This window comes from Terrapene carolina, unplaced genomic scaffold (assembly GCF_002925995.2).
Source record: "Terrapene carolina triunguis isolate 2854851 unplaced genomic scaffold, T_m_triunguis-2.0 Scaffold231, whole genome shotgun sequence".
In the NCBI taxonomy this organism is placed as follows: Eukaryota; Metazoa; Chordata; order Testudines; family Emydidae; genus Terrapene; species Terrapene triunguis.
Genome location: NW_020664582.1, coordinates 18,095,935 through 18,115,477, shown reverse-complemented (window position 1 = coordinate 18,115,477; position 19,543 = coordinate 18,095,935). Strand labels below are relative to the sequence as shown.

General features: G+C 42.9%; 1 long non-coding RNA gene across 1 annotated transcript in view; it reads left to right on the top strand.

The window, feature by feature from the left end:
* Positions 1–8,132: 8,132 nt before the first annotated feature.
* Positions 8,133–19,543, top strand: part of LOC112119722 — a 13,598-nt gene continuing 2,187 nt past the window's right edge. The window contains exons 1-2 of the long non-coding RNA XR_002909139.1: positions 8,133–8,174; positions 12,117–12,156. This is a non-coding gene — a long non-coding RNA (uncharacterized LOC112119722). The remainder of the gene's footprint in view (positions 8,175–12,116; positions 12,157–19,543) is intronic.

The following is a 19,543-nucleotide window of genomic DNA, read 5'->3' as shown; positions in this document are numbered from 1 at the left end:
CCGCCTCTGTGGGGAGCGGCATTTCGGGGCGGGACCTTCCGCCGCCTAGGGCGGCGGAAAAGCTGGCGGCGCTCCTGGAAGTAAGGGTGACAATACCATACCATGCCACCCTTATTTCGGTGCGGTCTTCAAAGCTGGGTGGCCGGAGAGTGGTGGCTGCTGACTGAGGGCCCAGCTCTGCTGAACTGAACTGCTACCTTTCGCAAGCATTGCACTCTTCTGGAAGTGAGATGGAAAGGAGAAGTCTGCCGCACCAGGAGGATGTGGTTTGTTGTGACTGACGAGGCCTTCAGCTGCAGGCAGCGATCAGCCCCAGGGTTACTTTTTGCTAGTTTCCAAGACAACCAAGTGCTGCAGGTGAAGGCCTGACAACTGAAAAGTCGCTACGCCATACTTGACACTGCAGGCACGCTTATCTGCCCCCTGCTTAACTAAGCTGGTCATTGCAGAGAAGAGCATCACAAGATCTATGACGGATGTGTACGCAGAAGGTAAAGTTCTTCTTCGCAAGTCAAAAAGCCTTGTGTTGGGCAGCAGGCTAAAACCCAGTTTCAGATACTTTAAAAAGTAAACAAATAAACCTCAACCCTTCTATTATGCAGCAAAATATGAAACAGAGGATACGGGCCTCTGCTATTTTCTTGTAGATCTGGAAAGTGAACAAAAATTGCAAAAGCCTGATCTAACAACCAGGTTTTTATCCCGCTTTGTTTGCCAGACCCTGCCGCTTGAGGATGCTGAAAGTCTGGTGCATGTTGAGTCCAGTTCTCACCTATTGTCTCTGAAAGATTTAGTTTGAAAGAGCTGCGCACACATCTGAAAGGTTTTAGAACTTCCACCTTCTCCTCCGCCCCTTATCTCAGAATGAAGTGATGCCAGTTACCTGGGACATTTCTAGGACTGGCACATGTTACAGAAGAAGAAAAAAAACCCATGACTTTATCAGCACATCTTGATAAGAACTAGTGATCGCTCATGTAACTGATTAATGCAGGGGTAGCCAACCTGAGCCCGAGAAAGAGACAGAATTTACCAACGTACATCGCGAAAGAGCCACAGTAATAGGTCAGCAGCCTCCCATCAGCTCCTCCCAGTGCCTTCCACCCACCAGCGATCAGCACCTCCCCCTCCCTCCCGATCAGCTGTTTTGTGGCTTGAAGGAGACTCGGAGTGCGAGGGGGAGGAGTGAGGGAACTGCAGGCTCAGGGGAGGGGGTGAAGTGGGGGCAGGGCCTGTGGCAGAGCCAGGGGTTGAGCAGTGAACACCCCCCGGCACATTTGAAAGTTGGCGCCTGTAGCTCCAGCCCCGGAGTCGGTGTCTATACAAGGAGCCGCATATTAACTTCTGAAGAGCCGCATGGGGCTCCGGAGCCACAAGTTGGCCACCCCTAGATTAATGCAACTCCAGAGATAGACTACCACTCTGATAAATACTGCAGAGGAGAGAAGAGATTTTTAAAAGGTAGTAATAACTGATCAGTTTAGGAGAGTTGTTTGCAGTGTTGTTGCAGCCACTTTGGGCTAAGAGGTCAGTCAATTAGTGTTTTGCCTAGCAATTCTATTGCGAAGACTGCCTACTACTAATGAAAGCTCTGAAAGCACTATTAAAATAAAGAAAACAGAACTGTTATATTTAGTTTCTTAAACTAGTGAGGAAAATATTTCCTGTACATTCTAACAGCAAGGAACTTGAAGACAGAAAATAACAAAGGTTCCCAAACATACCTGCTTCCCACTTTAGCTAACCTCCTGGGATCAAGAGGGAAGCCGACTGGCTTAAGGTTGTTGTTGTTTTAGGTTGTGAATTTTATAACAATGAAAACAGCATCTCCTCTTTCTGGGTCAGTTGCCTTCCCTACCCTTAGGGAAACAATATGCTCTCTTACTGGAAAAGAGTCAGGGCCTGATTGCCTGCCCAGATCTTTCACGTCTCAAGAAAGGGTCAGACAGGATTATTTTGCTTTTCCTCTGTGGAGCTGTCCTTCAAAAAAATTAATGAAAGAATTACTAAAAACCAATAAGAGACAGTTCTATAGCAATTGTTTCAGAAGATGGCAGCGTCCTGCAACATCAGGGCCACGTTCCTTTGTTCACCTCATCATGCTAACGGGGATCCCACAGTAAGCTTTTCAGTAAGGTCACCTGTAACATCCTCCAGGGCCTTAACCTGTAAATCCGATGCAGAGACTTTTACACCAGGTATATATGGTATCAGCTATGTTCTGGCTACCAGATCAAACACATCCCAGACTTCCATTCTGCATGACATCAACAGGTTTTCCTCCAATATTTTAGGTTAGTGTATATGGAGATGGAACCAGTAAAATTGAAAAGACCACCATGGAAGAGGAAAGTAGTAAACAACTGGACACAATTGGTCAAAGCAGATTTAGAGCAACTGGGCTTTTACATTTCCATCTCATGCACACAAGCGTCAGACCAATTGGACACATCTAAGAAAATTGTAGATAGAGGCAGGTATTAACCATGAGGTGCCAGAGATCAGGACAAGCCCAAGTCCTGGAACTTTCAGAGAACAGTAGAAGACTCTTGGCAGAATAACAGCAAGTGCACAATGCCCCAACATCTCTCCTGAGACAACAGCACTTAGGAGATGGTATAAAATGGAGAAGGGTAACAATCTGGTTCTTGTTCAGACAGGAAGGAGACTATTCTTAATTTAATAATGCTGCCTACACGCTGCGGACATCGGCACATTTGAAACGCTTACATACACTAATCATTGAGGACCATCTCTATGCAGTGCATTTTATGTGTGGTAGTGAAGAATTCTGCGTTTATTGAATTAACAGATATATGATTAAATCAGGACGCAAGTCTTTTTTGAATGATCAGTTTCTGTGCGACACAGGAGAAAGCAAGAAGATTAGGAGACAGATTCAGAGAAATCTCATTTAGCACTTAACTGTCAGCAAAAGTTAATTTGCTGTGGACGTATACTGCATGGACAGACTCTCTGGAGAAGACTTGTGCTGCTTTCCAACGCTCCTCCACAGCCAGACTTTGCCATGCAAACTTCCAGCTCTTAGTTTTATAACTGAAGTCTTGGAAAGCACGGGTTGAGCTACTACCACAATTCCTGAAGACACAGAGCGGGAGAGAGAATTTTTTCCATGGGAGAGGAAAAGGTTGCTTGGAACCAAAACACACAAGAGCGGTTCATAGATTTCTATTGGTCTCAGACGAGCCGGAGAATAGACAAGCCAGTGAATTGTGCAAGATCTCACTCCACCTTTAACAAATCCCATAGAGTCCTCCAGCTCAAATCTTCATTATGTCTTGGAACAAGGCTTGATTGAACCTTGACAAATTGCAAGGCATCTGGCTGAGTTATTGGAACAGACTAGGGCAAGGTTCTGGAAGACATACAGCAAAACAGAATGTGGCAGTGCTTTCTCTGGCATTGTCCAAATTCAGACAGCAGGTTTCCACACAGCCTGCTGGAGCAGCCTGCGCATGAGTCCAGCTGATGTCAGTTTACATACTATTCCACTGAAATGAGGCCATTGGGGGGTGGAGTGGGGACGCGAGAAGAACTTTGCAAGGCCAGGTTCCCAGGATCCTCTTTGACAGGCATTCGCAACTAGTGAGACAGAGTCTCCCAAAGGGAAGGATACCAAGGGCCTGGGTCCTTCCAACCTCCCTACTAGAGATCTGGCCCCAAGCCTCTCTGGCTCCTATAGCTAAGTGTGCTACAGCAATGGACAGGGTTTTTCCTCTCGCTGTAGGAACTCCACCTCCCCGAGTGACAGCAGCTAGGACTTTGCAAGCATTCTTCAGTCCACCTAACTGTGTCTACACCAAGGTCAGCTTAGCTAGGACACTCAAGAGTGTGGATCTTCCACACTGAGCTAAGTTTTAAGGGTAAGCCAGGCCGAATTCTATTCCTGTAAGCACGGTTTCTAGCTGTAGGTTATAAACAGGGAAGTATTTGAGACTAGATCTGCATTCACTTTTAGGTTTATGTGTAAAATATTCACAGCATTGCAATTTTTTGCGGTGTGAGCCAGCAAGCACCACACATGCCATGTCCCCACATACACAGTTCCAGAGGAGTGTGGGGATTCAGACAGGGAGAAGAGGGACAGTTTTTGCTGTCGTTAAAGGGAAAACACACTGATAAAAAGCCATCCTTTACTCTTAAAAGATGAACTAGGCTTTTGCCTAAAAAGCAAACAACCAATATTCCAGAAGAGAAACTGGAAATCTTTACAAGGTTCACATCCTTCAGCTCTTAAACATAGGCTGATGTGTTGATGAAAGTATCCCCTCTCTAACTCCCACAATAACCACGTACTCCACCTTGATGAAATCGCCCCTGAACCCATACTCTGCCCATAAAACACTTCTGATAATTCCAGCTTCTGGTAGAAAGAATGGAAATGTTCTGTAGGATGCAGCACAGAGGTCTCTCTTTTTTGATAAAAGTGCCAGCATAGTCAAAAGCCAAACTACAATCAGAAACTCAGACAGACAATTAAGAGGTCATGGTGCAGATCTATAACAACCTGGGCAAATCACGGTATGAAACACTCCTCTACAATGCAATAAATATTTGTGAGGTGCTCAAATTCTATGGCAATGAGGACAAAAAAAAAAAAAAAAAAAATCTATAAATAAAAACCATCCAATTTCAAAGTCATTTGAATCATCTATTCCCCTGAATCCTGGGAAGCCAATTAGAATACTTTTATAGCACACAATGCAGAAATCTCCTGTGGTTCAAGGACATTGACACTGCACTATTTCAACCTCTTCTTCTTGTCTAGAGAGTCTGCTCCTAACAGAAGAGCATCAACCAATTTATAAAGGGACTCTGTCCTCAAAGTCCTTTAGTGACCTGAAAATTGAATTAGTTCTTCCATGTGGTCACCTGTTGAAGCATACACAAGTGTGACGCTTCCTCCTCACTCCCAGTTTGAGATGGCAAAGCAGCAGTCTGAGAATTTTTATGTCAAGATATGAAAACATCAAGCTACATGTCAGACTTCTACACTCTGTGGAGGACTAATGTATCAGATGTAACTTGACCTCATCCCCACGTTACCTAGAGAAGGAACAAAACATTGGTGTTTACATTTAACTCCAGATGATTGGTATAACATGTTGGTGTCCAGACGTAAAATATCCATATGTAGCAAAATAAAAAATCTTTTCGATTAGTTTATTAGAACATTACAGCAGGCAGTCTTATTTATTGTAGAAAAATGATCAGCCTATGATCCTGTGCACATAGAGAAAGGATTAAGGCACAGTTTGACCAAACATCTTGCTAAATTACAGACATTTTCCCACAGAATTGCAGGTCCCGCTCTTACAAGGGACTCAATGAGCAGACTCCTGCACTTGTGCAGAATCCTGTTGAAATCAACAGGGCTCTCCCTGGGCAGAGGGGACCTCCCAAACAGAGTCAATTTCAGGCTAAGGACCTTAAGGAGGATTAACAAGATGACAGACTTGTCAGAATCACAAGCCTTCAGTATTTCATTTGGGACCATCACCTGAAATTCTTGGGCCATCTCACCAGGAAATTTTCAGTCCAACCTTCTCACACAGGTACCCAGTGGCACTGCACAGGTCAGTGGAATTCTGACAAGAGCTGGATATTTGCCAAACTGAGCTAGAGGACAGTCTCCACTACAGCGTAGCTTGGGAATTCTTGTGGCATTTGATGGACAAAGATTGGAGACTTAACTCCAGTGACTCTTTGAGCTTGGTGGCATAGCTAATATATTGAAACCAAATGCTATACTTTGCTTACATTGAAGAAAGTTTAGCAGCAGATATGCAGATGAGCTGAACTAGCATATATTTTTCTAAAGCACCTTTCATTCTAAAAGATTGCAAAGGACTTTTACAGTTTTATATTATTATTTGTAGTAATAATAATAATTATAAACATGCTTCAACCACCAAGGAAATGCAGAAGGCATTTGAAGAGTTCACAAAAACTCCATACAACCGTTTTGGGCAGAAAGTGAAGAATACCATTTCCACTTGAGACTGCAAGGAGAGTTTTAGGTAGGCAGAAAGTAATTACTAAAGTGAAAGTTTGGTCAGGACATGAGAGCCCACACACTTATTCTTGTGAAGAGTACCACAGGATTTACAGTGACTAGTTTAGCGGATTATATCTCAATTTTATTAGAATGAGGAAAGAGAGCTAATGCTGCTAAATATGTTAAAGGTTGTATTCTCTGTACACACCCATAGCATTCATGCATCCACACTCTCTTTCCTAACTGTTCAGAGTGAGCCTGATCCAAAGCAACTTTTTTGGTAACCAAGAAAGGAAACAGGCTAGTTAGCTGCACCAAACAGGGCAGCCTTGCAGAGTGATCATCATGACAAGTTTAAATGAAAGGAGCTATTTGAGAGTAGGCATCAGTTGGGGGGGGGGGTGAATTATTATTATTATTATTATTATTTTTTTTTTAAATCAGTCTTGTCACCAAGACAAGAATTCCTACCCTAAAGAGGCATTAGGCTAACTGTTGAAGTGTTTTACACATGGAAGAAGTTAGAAGCAGCTAAGCATAGACTGTTTCCCCATGCATGGTTGTGAAAACAACATATGATGAAGTAACAGAGTTAATCAATATTTATAGCAAAGTAACACAAGTGGAGTTAATCTGCATTGCTAATAAAACAGGCATGTTTTAGCAAGACAGGAAAAAAACCCAAAGGTGTTAATACCTTTGTATCCAAAATAACGTTTGATGTGATATTATCAAACAGTTAATCCACAATTTAGATCAAAAGAGATTTTACCCAACCCAACAAGAAATATTTTCAGAGCGGTTTTTATTTTAGCAGAAACAACTGGGATTTCAACATTCCCCTGAAGCATTTGCAACTTAAACATAAAGTGTGATAATACAGGAGACTTTCAAAGTGAAGCCACCTAGAAACTAAATATAAAACAAAGTGAAACCCACTTCGCAGTTTTCATTGCCATCCTCAATTAACTGCTAGTAACAAACTATAGTAATTGTAAGTAGTAATTTAGAGGCTTCACATTCAGTCCCCCCCCCCTTTTAAACAAAATATGATTTTGAATATGACAGCATCATTTTCACAACCTGCCACACTCCCTGATTTGGGATTAATTTTAGGTAGTTTTTAAGACTCCTTTAATGAGAGCTTTCACTGCCACTGAGAGATTTAAAATCTTCCTGTTTCAAACACGATCTCGGTTTGATACAGCTTTTTGAAGATTACATGCAGCACTGAGAAGGAAAATCTAGTTACTTTTTCTGAAAGAAAGCTCATGCATGGAAGATGCATGAAGGCAAATACCAGGTTTCATTTTTAGAATACAGTTCTGTAGGGGAGGAATTTAACATTGTCAGTTATTAGAATCCCAGTTTCCTTTTAACCAATGATTTTTACATTTCTTACACACTGGACAGCCAGTTTATTTATAGTCCATTTCACTTTCCGGTGGTTCTCATTCATCTCCTTTACACCCTGAACTATGTGACAAACACTACAGGGCAGCATTTAAACCCAGAAACAAATTCTTTCCACTGAAACTTTATTTCATTGCAAACATTTTACATCTGAAGTTGGGTAAAACATTCCATCCATGATACCCATATTTTTAAGACTCACCTGACCTGATCAGCTTGCTTTCAATAAATTAAAAGCCAACAACCCCCAAACGGAAACCCACACAGGCTCTAGAGAAATGGCCCAGGAGAGAACCCCCTTCCCCAGTCTATTTCTTTGCAGCAGAGCACCACAGATGGGCCAGAACCACATGGGGGAGTGGTATATACGTGACCCAGACATTGATTCACGTAAGCGTTTTGCAAGCACGCTATAATGACATTTTTGCAAAAGGCAAGGGGGGGGGGAAGCAAGAGCGATCCTGTTTGTCCCCTCCCCGCTGCCCAGGAGGGGTCCCCAGGCTCAGTGCCTGCCCAGAGCCTGCAGCATCCCTGGGGCTGCCCTGCGCGCGCTCAGCTGTCAGGCCCGGGAGAAGAGAGGGGGGGGCAAGCGGCACGGAGCGCGCATGCGTACAAACACCGGCCGGACCCTATGTGGCAGCCAACTGCCTTTCCCTCCGCCTCAGCGAGCGGGCGCCGGCAGGGAGGCGGCGGCCGGACGGGGAGACTCACCGAGGCGCAGGGGCTGGAGGTGGCGCTGGGGGTAGGCGAGCGCTGCACCGTTACCAGAGCCATCGAGGCGCGGCGGGGGCCCCGTCCGGCCGCGGGAGGGGGCCTTACTCCATGGCGGGGCCCCGGAGCCGGGCGGGTGGGGAGGGAGGCGGCGGCAGCGCCGCGGTGACCGCCGGGGGCAGCAGCTCAGCACTCGCCAACGGCCCCTCGCCGAGTGAGTGAGGCGCGGCGGGGTTGGGCCGGCCGGGCACAATAAGGCGCCAAGGCGCATGCGCCACCTGTCAGCCCAGCCACGCCCCCGCCCTGCTGCAGCAGCCTTTAACCCCTGCTCTGCTGGGGCTGCTGCAGAGCCCTTTCCTGCTCCACTCCCTTTGGGAAACGGGCGCAGGACTGAGCTCTTCGGGGCTCGGCCCTTCCCCTGTTGGAAAGGATTCCCAGGAGGCACCCAGCAGGGTGTATCACTATGGCAGATACCCTCAAGGGTTCAACAATCATGCCTCCAAAATCACGAGATCAGCTTAAAATGAGATTTAAATCATAATTAATAGCTGCGGGGTGATTTTTGTTTACCTTCTGGCTTTTGAGTCTTTAGGGAGCACTGGGATCACGTTGCTGCTGCTTCTTGTTCTTTTTTGAGGGGGAAAATGAAATCTGAAGTGGAATCCCATGGATCCAGGAGCTGGGGCTTTAAGAAAAACTTCCTGTGACACTCATGATAAAATCACTAGAGTTGGCAACACAGATGATATATTTGTAATTCCCCAATATTCCAGCCATCCTCTAAAGAAAACAGCATCCAATCCCCTTTTGGGATTCTCTGGGAGAGCCACTGACTAAATCCAGAGGCCCAGATACCTAGAAAGTGATGGGTCTGTGATACTATATGGAGATATACCTATCTCATAGAGCTGGAAGGGACCCTGAAAGGTCATAGAGTCAAGTCCAGTCCCTTGCCTTCACTAGCAGGACCAAGTACTGATTTTGCCCCATCCTTAAGTGGCCCCCTCAAGGATTGAACTCACAACCCTGGGTTTAGCAGACCAATGCTCAAACCACTGAGCTATCCCTCCCCCTTAAATTTGATGTGCGCACACAAATTTAAGCCATAAAATGCCCCCCAGAATTCAAAGTGTGGAAGTCTGGGAGCAGGGGTGGGGGGGAGGAGGGGTGAGAGGTGGGCAGCAATACTGTTATCTTAACAGCTTGAGCAAAACCTATTTGTTTTGCGGATTCAGCAATTTGGGTCATGTTTTGCCATTGAAGTTAATGGGATGAAGAATCGGCCTTTTGTAGGCATCTAATGAGAACATTAAATGTGATTAGCAGAGACCATAATACATTTTAAACAGAAAGCAAGCACTCTTCTTCTCCAACAGCTTGCATTAACCCATCTATTCCTCTTAGGCACTCAGTGCATTTCACTCTCATCTCCTCCTTCAGGTTGACAGAACTGTCACGGAAGCTTTCGTCCCTTTACATCTAAGCACAAGAAAAGCCCTCAGTGCTAGTTCTTTGGTCTATCCCCCAATGCCCTGCAGTCAAAATAATTATCAGGCAGGCTCTGCAAATTGTACGGCAGTTATCCTTTAGCACGGGACAAAAGTTAAGCTCACTAATGAGCGTTTGCCTCCTAGTGGATGAAGGAGGATGAAAAACAGACTCGTTAAAATAAACCTGAGCTTAGAAAGTGATTTTTGCTGGAATGCTTCACTCAGGGTTATGCAGAAAGTGAGAACTTTGAACATACGGAATCCACAAAAATCCACCTGTTTTGGGGATCAGATTAGAAGGGGAGAATAAGCAAAGAAACATGCATAAAGCAAGTAAAGAGACAAGGTGGATGAGTTATCTTATTGGACTAACTTCTGTCTCTCTGATATCCTGGGACCAATGTGGCTATAACAACACTGCATACATAAAGAAAGTGTCATTGAACGGCTTATAACAACCATCAAATTATTATATTGAAACATAGTTTTTATGGAAAGCATGTTAGCACTGCTACGTGATTTATAGTGGAGATATCAGGAAAATTACCTCCAGCTCCTTTATAAGCTATCCTCCCCCGGCTCTAAGTATTCCATAGTTTTCCAACCAGAGGGTGTTTTTACTCTTTTATATATTTATGCTTTGCATGATCATATACTATGACAAGCTTTTTATGACAGTCTCTAGCTTTGAACCTTCGGGTACCTTCACCACTTCTATTAGATAGATTTTATTTTCAGCAGTGTACTGCACTCTGTATAAGCAAGCATAGAATATAGATATGGTTGTTCAGGAGATCAGTACAAACTTAATCTCTTCTTTCTGGTCTCACTTGCATTTTAAGAGATAGAAAAGAATACTCCTTTTGTGTTGTGATCCTCTATGTGATCTAGTTTTGTAACTGGATTGCTTTTTTCCACTCCAGTGCATTCCCTTCGCTTCCTTATAAAAATTTCCCCATGTGTTACAATGACTCTGATATAGCTGATTATGTGTAAAAAATTGTTAAGTAATATGAGAAGTTCATGATCAAGGGAATTTTAAGAGGTTTAATTTACGGCAAAAAGAAGTGTTTACAAACAATTATTTCACATGTAAAGTAAATGGAAGCCATTATTATGTCCTTTTTTAAAAAATTAAGGTTGTTACAGACCCCTGTAACAGACTCATTACCTTTTTTAAAATTTTAATCCTTTAATTTAAAAAAAAGTTACAACCCTCTGGATTTGTGTAGGATTGCAGGCTTGGGCCTTTTAAAAAAATTGACATTGGAGAATTTAAGTAGAGAAGAAATCTCATTTAAAAATGCTTTCAGTTGCTTGATCATTAAACATTTGCTCTTGGGCATAGCATTTACTAACATAGAACTGTTGGGCATAACTGTCTCATAAAAAAATCAAGTTAGTTTGACAAGATCTATTTTCCATAAACCCATGTTGATTGGCATTAATTACATTACCCCTTTAATTCTTTATTAATCAAGTCCCATATAATCTGTTCCATTATCTTCCACAGGATCAATGTCAGGCGGACAGGCCTATAATTACCCAGATCATCCTGTTTACCCTTTTTAAAAATTGGCACAACATTAACTTTCTTCCAGTCTTCTGGAAGTTCCCCAGTGTGCTAAGATTTAGTGAAATCAACATTAATGGTCCAGTGAGCTCCTCAGTCAGCTCTTTTAAAACTCTTGGGTGCAAGTTATCTGGACCTGCTGATTTAAAAATGTGTAACTTTAATAGTTTCTCATTAACATCCTCCTGAGATATTAGTGTAATGGAAAGGAGATTAACACTGTATAAATAACACTATCATCTTTTTCCACCCAAATACAGAACAGAAATATTTATTGAACACTTCTGCCTATTCTACATTATTATTGATAATTTTACCATTTCCAACCGGTAGTGGAAAAAATACCATTGTCAGGATTCTTTTTGTTCCTAATATATTGAAAAAACACTTTCTTATGGTCCTTAACTCTGCTGGCCAAAGATTTCTCCTTGTGTCTCTTTGCTTCCCTTATCAAAGTTCTATAATTCCTAACTTCTGATTTATATTCATTACTATCTAATTTCCCTTTCCTCCTTGTGTTATATATTATTTTTTTACTTTTATAGCTGCCTTCACTTCCCCTCTAAACTATGTCATTTTTTAAAATCAGCACAGCCTTCTTCCTCAATTGTGGGATTGTGGCTTTTGGGTCTTAACCACAGGGCCTTCCTTCTTCTCTAGCTTCGCTAGTAAGCACTGTGGCTCCAATTCATCACTGTGGTCCCAATTCAGCAAACCACTGCAGCATGTACTTAACTAAAAAATTACGTATTAAGATGTCATAGATAAACACAATTTCATTGGGCAGAGTGGGATACAGTTTTGTTTTTAATAACTTTAAAACATTTATAAGGTTGCTTGTATTTTCATCATCTGCATTTGTAAATTGTATTTTACATTTGCATAATGTATATTCTTTGAATTGTTTCAGTGAAACAGAAATAGCTGGGCAGTGTGGACCAGTCCCTAAGGTAAAAAACAATCTGTTTACATTTCTTTAATATTTGAATGCAGATAAAAATGTTCAGTTCAGATTTTTCATCTAAGTTTCAGGGACTAATGTTGCACTTCACATTGACTGCATTGGGAGTTTTGCCTTGGACGCTGATTCTGCAATGCAGATCCTGCACAATGCAGGATTAGTCCTTTAGCAAGGAGTTCAGGATTAGGCCTCTAGTGTGCCTGGAATTTTATTTATTTATTTTTCCCAGGGTTTCATGGGGGTAAAGATAAAATCAGGGAAAAGAGCGATCAGACTGCTGGATCCCATCCAAGGGACACAGGGAAAATAGGAGGTGTGGGGAATTCTTTAATATTTTCCTGATTCATCTCTTCCAATTTAAACCATGTACTATAATTTAAGAGATTGGAGTTCAGGTCTGTGAAATTAAGCTATACTTAGATCTGAAATGAGAAATGTGCCTTATAATGAGCAATAACTGTACTGTGTGCTTGGAAGCTGAGAAACAGAAAATTTGAGGCATGGTAAAAGCACAAACATGGGAGCAATCCTGCATTCCTTGTACACCCAAACCTCCTATTGCAGGAGCTTTGGGGACACAAGAAGTGTAGGATCAGATGTTATGTGTTCCCAGGCATTTGGTTATAGAGACGACAGAGAAGCTTAGCAGAAAAGGAGATGCTTTCACAGGCACAGTGTTGAACTGACAGTCAACTCATGATCCATGCTCCCATGAGATTTTTGCCATTATCTTCAATGGAAGCAGGAGGGGGCCTCACATTTGAGGATGGGAAGGATTTTTACCCCATAACTTATGACAGGGGTCTTGGTTTTTACCTTTCTGTGTGAAGTATTGTGCTTGGTGTATTAATTAATTCCAATGGATGGTTTCCTGCAGGCATGGGGATGAGCACTGGTGGATTTCGCACCTTTCCTCAATTTGCATATCTCTGTAGTACAATCTATAGTAAACAGTGTGCAGGTTAGGAGTTCCCAATGCCTTGGGGCGATCCTCTCAGATGGCACTGGGGTTTCGTTTTGAATAGATTTGGAAAAGTGGAAGTCCTGGGATTTCCCTCCAGGAGTAATCAGATAAATGCTTATCTGAACTGGCCTACCAAGAGACAGTTCTCTGACTTTCACATATTCATTGGCACTTCCAGGAATATTTAAACGGCAAACACTTGTAAAAAGTCATTCCTAACAAGTAAATAACCAAGTTGTTTTCTATAGTCAGCTAAAGGTCTTATAAATCCGTTGTTAACTAAAATAACCACAGAGATGCAGGGGATTGAAGGCCATTAGGAACTTATAATTTGCATGTGGAGTAGTTCTTAACAGCAACATTTAAGTGTAGAGGAGGAAGCTATAAAGGAACTGTATTCTGATTTAAAAGAACAATTAGAATGCAGCCTGTGATAATGACAGCCAATGGTTTATATAAAACAGGGATCATAAGTTTGTGCCCATATCCTGCAAGTTGCTGTGGGTACTGTGCTCAGCAGGACTGGCCCCAGAGAGCTTTTAACACATGCAAACCATGAATTATTTTTGTCTTCAGTAAATATGAAAATAGTTCCCTTGCTGACACACCTTTTATTTTATTTGCAGTATTTCCAAACATCAGCGATTATAGCATAGTCCCGCTATGAAGTATAAAAGGGCACAGAATGCCCCCAGACTTCATCTTGTGTACAAAACCAAAAATAACATATAATAAGAATTTCCCCAGCAAAACATCTGTGATGACATATTCAGCATGTTATTTTGTCAATAGCACAGCACAAGTATTTGATGGCAGAAGGATGGGCTTTGCTTTGAGGAAACATTAAGATATAACATCCGAGTTAAATAGGGCATGATTACTGTTTTGCTATAGCCCACAGTATTTAAATTTCAGAGAAATAAAAATAGAGCCATTTAGATCACTCCTGCCAGTTTTTTCCCTCGCCTGTTCTCATTTGGTAGTTTAACAGCAGCTTTGAGGAAAATTAGAGTATTTTTACAATTGATAGTTTCCTTTTTAAAAAAGATTTATAGATTGACCACAACAACAATAACATTTTGAATTCCAAAAGAAAAACATCAGGTACACCAGGGAATGAAAAGACAAACAGGAATTAATCATGCAGAACCTGATTTGAAGTGAATAGAATTAGAATCCATTTTAAAGCCACATTTTAGATTATTCTAACAATTCCATGCCCAAAGCTTCAGATGCATTTTATTACAGTAATCTAGGGGTTATTTCAACACATTTTGCAAATACACTAAAATAAGTGTCTATTCCCTAGTCATCTGTTTTGCTAATTATAATAGTAAAAAAAATTTACAATTCATTTCGGTGTATTTTCCCCATGAAAGCTGATTTAGATTATTTTTGTTTCATGCTCCCTGCCTGAAAACAAATGCGATATAGTAAAATGAAGTTAGTATTATAGTGAGGACAGAAGGGTGCCTTAGCTGGACAAATGGGTATTTGAGTGTATTCAGGAGAATATTGTTTATATAGAAGGACATTAAATATGCAGAAAGATGGCCAAAGGTCTAAATTACAACCATGCAGACCTTTGAAAGAGTATTTATAGGAGCACACAGAAGACAATAAAACATCTCAGGGTACTGTCTCAGGGCTATGCCTACCCTGTAGCACCCCCTGCTGACCTAGTGTGGCACTGCAGCACTTCCTGCCTCAGTTTCCCTTCTCTCAGGGCCTCTTAAGAACTATACACAGTCCAAAAGCTTGTAAGACAAAATTCCCCTGCTGTGGTTCTATTTCATTAAATACAATAACACTTGAAATAAAGTCTTTCCTTTCGGCTCAGGTCTTGCACAGCCCTTGCCATTGGGATCTGTGGTCTCCGGGAGCTCCTCTCACTTCAGAGAGCTTCTCTCTCTGAAGACCTCCCTACAACTGAGCCCAGATGGCCTTTTGTCAGGCCAAGGTGCTTGTTATTCAGTTAACTGCCTAGAAATACTCGTTCCCCTTAAAATAGCTTGTCATTGGTAGCCTGGGCCCGGACTACCTTAAAGGGGCCAGCAAACCCTGTGACAGGGACAACACTAGATTAGGTACATGGGCCCCAGGGGTTCTCACAACAATTTTTTTGGTGGCCTCAGAGTGCAGCCACCAGCAAAAGCTCTGACAATTTTTCCTAAAATACTTAATTAACTTTAGGGAAAACAAATAAAGATGCACATACCCATGTCCAAATCATTGTCATTTATGTAGGATTTTTTTTCCAGACTCAATAATAAAAATAATTTACAGTTGTCTCTATTCTTTACTGGGCCTAAACAGAATAGAAACACAAATAAGGTGCTTTGTATGTTCTTGTCTTTTTTCTTATGTCTTTTGCTTTTTTTTTGGTTGCTTTTTTTTAAGACGTGCTAGTTACTAAGTCTGCTATGAAAAAGTGATATCAACAAATGTACAAATATTACTTTTCACAGCAGACTTACTCAGCCCCGGCAAGCCTGGGGACAAATTAAGCCCTGGATGAGGAGGTGGATATGGAGGCAGCAGGGGCCAGGGGCACTGGAGGAGGGAGTGACCTTGGGGCCAGAGCTCACTACCTTACGGCTGGGGAACGGAGCCTGAAGCCCTATGGCTGGAGCCTGACATCCGCCACCCAAGGGCTGAAGCCTGACCCCATCAGCCCTGGGAAGGTGGGGAACTTACTGGCTGCCTGCTCCTCCAGCTTGTGTGTCTCCAGAGGTGGGCAGGACCCAACCACTGCCAGCAACCCTGGGGTAGGGGGCCGCTGCTCCCCTCCCCCATACCGCCCAGGAGGCTGTGTCTGCAAGAAAATTCCCTGGTGTCCATAGGCGCCAACTTCCCCTCTGCCCCGTGGATGCTCGACCCCCCCTGACCCCACCCTCACCCCGCCCAATTCCACCCCTTTCCCCCAAGTCCCCACCCCTTCCCCGCCTCTTTACCGCCTCCTCCCCGGAACACGCCGCGTCCCCACTCCTCCCCCTCCCTCCCGGAAAGTCCTAAGTGCTGCCAAACAGCTGCTAAGCAGTGGGTGGGAAACGCTGGGAGGGGGAGGAGTGGGGACACGGCGCGCTCAGGGGAGGAGGAGGCGAGGAGGGGGTGGGGGCGGGGGGAGCTTGGCTGCCGGTGGGTGCAGAGCACCTGCTAATTTTTCCCCGTGGGTGCTCCAGCACCCCAGCACCCATGGAGTCGGCGCCTATGCTGGTGCCTGTACGCGGCCATAAATTGAACTATGTATTTAAAGTGATATTTCCCCATTGAGGTTTGCAGCCACCACCAGTTTATAATTATACTCACTGCTGGGTTAATTTTATCCCTCTCTAGAGGACCCACATGAGACTTATGCATCATTTAAGCTCCAGTTCAGCTCTTTGGAACAAATTTTATTTCAAGAATTTAAGTGGGATGTAAGTGGTGTTGTGACCTTGGGTAGACCTCTGCACAGGGTGAATTTTACCTGTAGTTCTTTTCGTCTTCAGAGGACTTTACAGATATATTAATTCTCATGTCCCCCTGTGGGAAACTGAGGCAAAAAGGTGAAGTGACTTTCCCAGAGTCACAGACTGAGCCAGATCTGGAATTAGTACTCAATCGTTCCTGAATTAGACGGACAATACTGTTTGTGACGGAGTGCTGGGCTGGGACTCCTGAGCCAGCCCTCTGTCACGCCAGCTCCAATTAAGGAAGGTAGATTGGAACTGGCTAGAGAAACCTGTGCCTGATTGGCGAAGGGGAAACAGCTGCCAGCCTAATTAGCCTGGGGTTATAGACAGGCCCAGAGGAAAGAAGCAGAGGGAAGCCAGAGAGGGGAAGGAGAGTGCTAGCTCTTCCCTCCTGGCTGCAGAGACTGTGACGCCCTTAAGGCTGAAACCTCCAAGCTGCAGGGGAGAAGGTGGTGGCATTGAACGCTGTAATTAAACTGCACTGGTGATTGCTGAACCTGAGGGTAGGGTGACCAGATGTCCTGATTTTATAGGGACTGTCCTGATTTTGGGGTCTTTTTTTTATATAGGCTCCTATTAACCCCCACCCCCGTCCCGATTTTTCACACTTGCTGTCTGGTCACCCTACCTGAGGGTCTCTGCGTGGTTTTTGGAGCAGAGCAGAGGCAGGAACAAAGAGAGCCCTGCTACACCCTGTTACACTGTTCAAACAAGTAATGCACCAGATTTTGGAAAAACAATCATATTTTCAACCTTTGTTTTGGTAGATTAAAGTTGATAAGGTTCATGTTTTATGACAGTCTCTGATATCCCATGAAATGAACAATCATACGCCTGTACTGCAGGATAGGGTACAGTGCAGTAGTCCCAAAGATAAGTAGCCCATACAAGTCATAGTCCAGAGTTCTTGTGCAGGTGGAGATGGGTCAATCCACATGGTCATGCATCTTAAAAAGCAAAAAGTATAGAGACATTGCATTGCAGAAAGAATAGCATAAGATAAATACAATTTACTGGAAAAGTTTGCCATTCCAGAAGTGCTAGTTTGTAATTCAAACAATAAAGACATTGGGAGAAATTCTGCTCTCAATTACGCCAATGTAATTCTGTTGAAGCCACTGGCGTGCCTCTCTATTTACACCGGGGTGAATGAGAACAGAATTAGTCTCATGCAGACCACTTATCTTTCCCTCCTCCTTTTCATCCTGTGGAACGGGTTCTCCATTATACACAAGAGAAATAATGATAGATCTGTATCGTGCAGATTCCAGTCTAAATCTGTTCTTAAGGAACAGCGTATTTAAAGACCCCCTTCTGTTTACTGCAGCTGTCTTACTCCGCAGGCCACTCCAAAGTTTCTTGATTCTTAATGAAAAGAAGAACCCAGTAATGTGTATTTCAGTTTGGCCTGTAATTAATTTCTATTTATGCTCTCAGGTTCTCACATCTGTTTGGTACAATCCTCAGCTCGGCCTAAAAACTCTCCATTTCTGTCCCTAGTGAATGAGGCAGTGCTGGAATTCATGATCCCTGAATCTGAAGGCCAGCCTACTGTCCCTAGGCACTGATGGATAGTCTCTCGGGCAGCACGGCAATTTAGTGCTATATGTGTTGCCATTCCTTAGACCTTTTTTTTCCCCTGGTCATATGACACAATGATGTAAGTTAAGGAAGAATTTATATTGAACTGCCAAAGGCAGAAGACAATCTACTGCAGTTTTGAGTAGTAGATGAGACATAGCAACCTTTGGATTTATTGCTTAGCAACCTCAAACACACACCCAGGAGTAAAACTCACAGCCTGGCTCCACAGCAGGACTGAGAAATCCCTAATTCACTTGTAAGTTTTCTAATGGCTAGGAACTGATGGGTGTATATTAAATTCTCATTCATCTGCAATGCCTCTCTGAAAGCGGGAGGAGACATTTCTGGTTTGGTACCTGCCCAGAAGGTAAGAAAAACAGTTGAGTTCCAGGAAGCAAAATTACAGTCCTTTTAAAGGTTGATTTTAACCAGGATTTAAAAAAAGAAAAAATACTCCAAATATGTTAGGCACAATGGCATCAATCCTCAAAGGTACGTCGGTGCCTAAATATACTGGAGGATTTGGGCCATTGTGATGAATCAGACAAAACTCCTTCTGAAGCTCTTTGGGGAAAGACAATTCTTTTTGGGCAATGGCAGGGCTAAACAAATTCCCAGACTGGCCTCTTCTTTTGAAAGCACTTCAATAAGTCAAACTTTTCCCAAATAATCACTTCGAAAATTTTTACAATAAATAATTAAATAAATAAAAAGCTCCCTAGTGAAACCTACCTTGATTATGAGCGGATTTTTATCTTAGTGATCGTATCCTGACTGCAGAGGGGTAATCAAATTGTATGTGTGTGTGACTATCGAGCACAAATGTTTGGTGCACAGAAAAGGAGCCAGGAAAACGGTATCCTAATGAAAGGCTTGTCTTGCCTTCAATTTGAACAGTATGAAGAGACTTTATATCAATGGTTGAGTTTTATTGGCGTTCAAAACTAGCTTGTCTTTGTACGTTATGCTCGTTACCACCAAGCACATTGTACTTGGGACTAGTCTAAGCATTTGAGAGCGGTGTGACTTATGGGCCAGATTCTCTGCTGGTGTAAATCAGCATAGTTGCACTGAAGTCAATGAAGCTATGGTAATTCACACTCACTGAGAATTTGGCCCTGTAACTCTTGGCAGATGCAAGGTTTGGAGTATGATCCTGACATTTTTGGGATGAATGTTGCTAATATTGTAATAATTATTTACTGTTCTCATGTTCCTCCTTCTCCTAGTTTGCTAATGCTTCTGGTTCCCTGTTTCCTCACCCCAGTTTTGGAGTTATACCAGTGTAAAACTGGCTTAATGGAATAGAGAGTCAAACCCATTGATTATTTGCATTTCTATAGTGTCTTTCACTCAATGTAAAGGCACCTTAC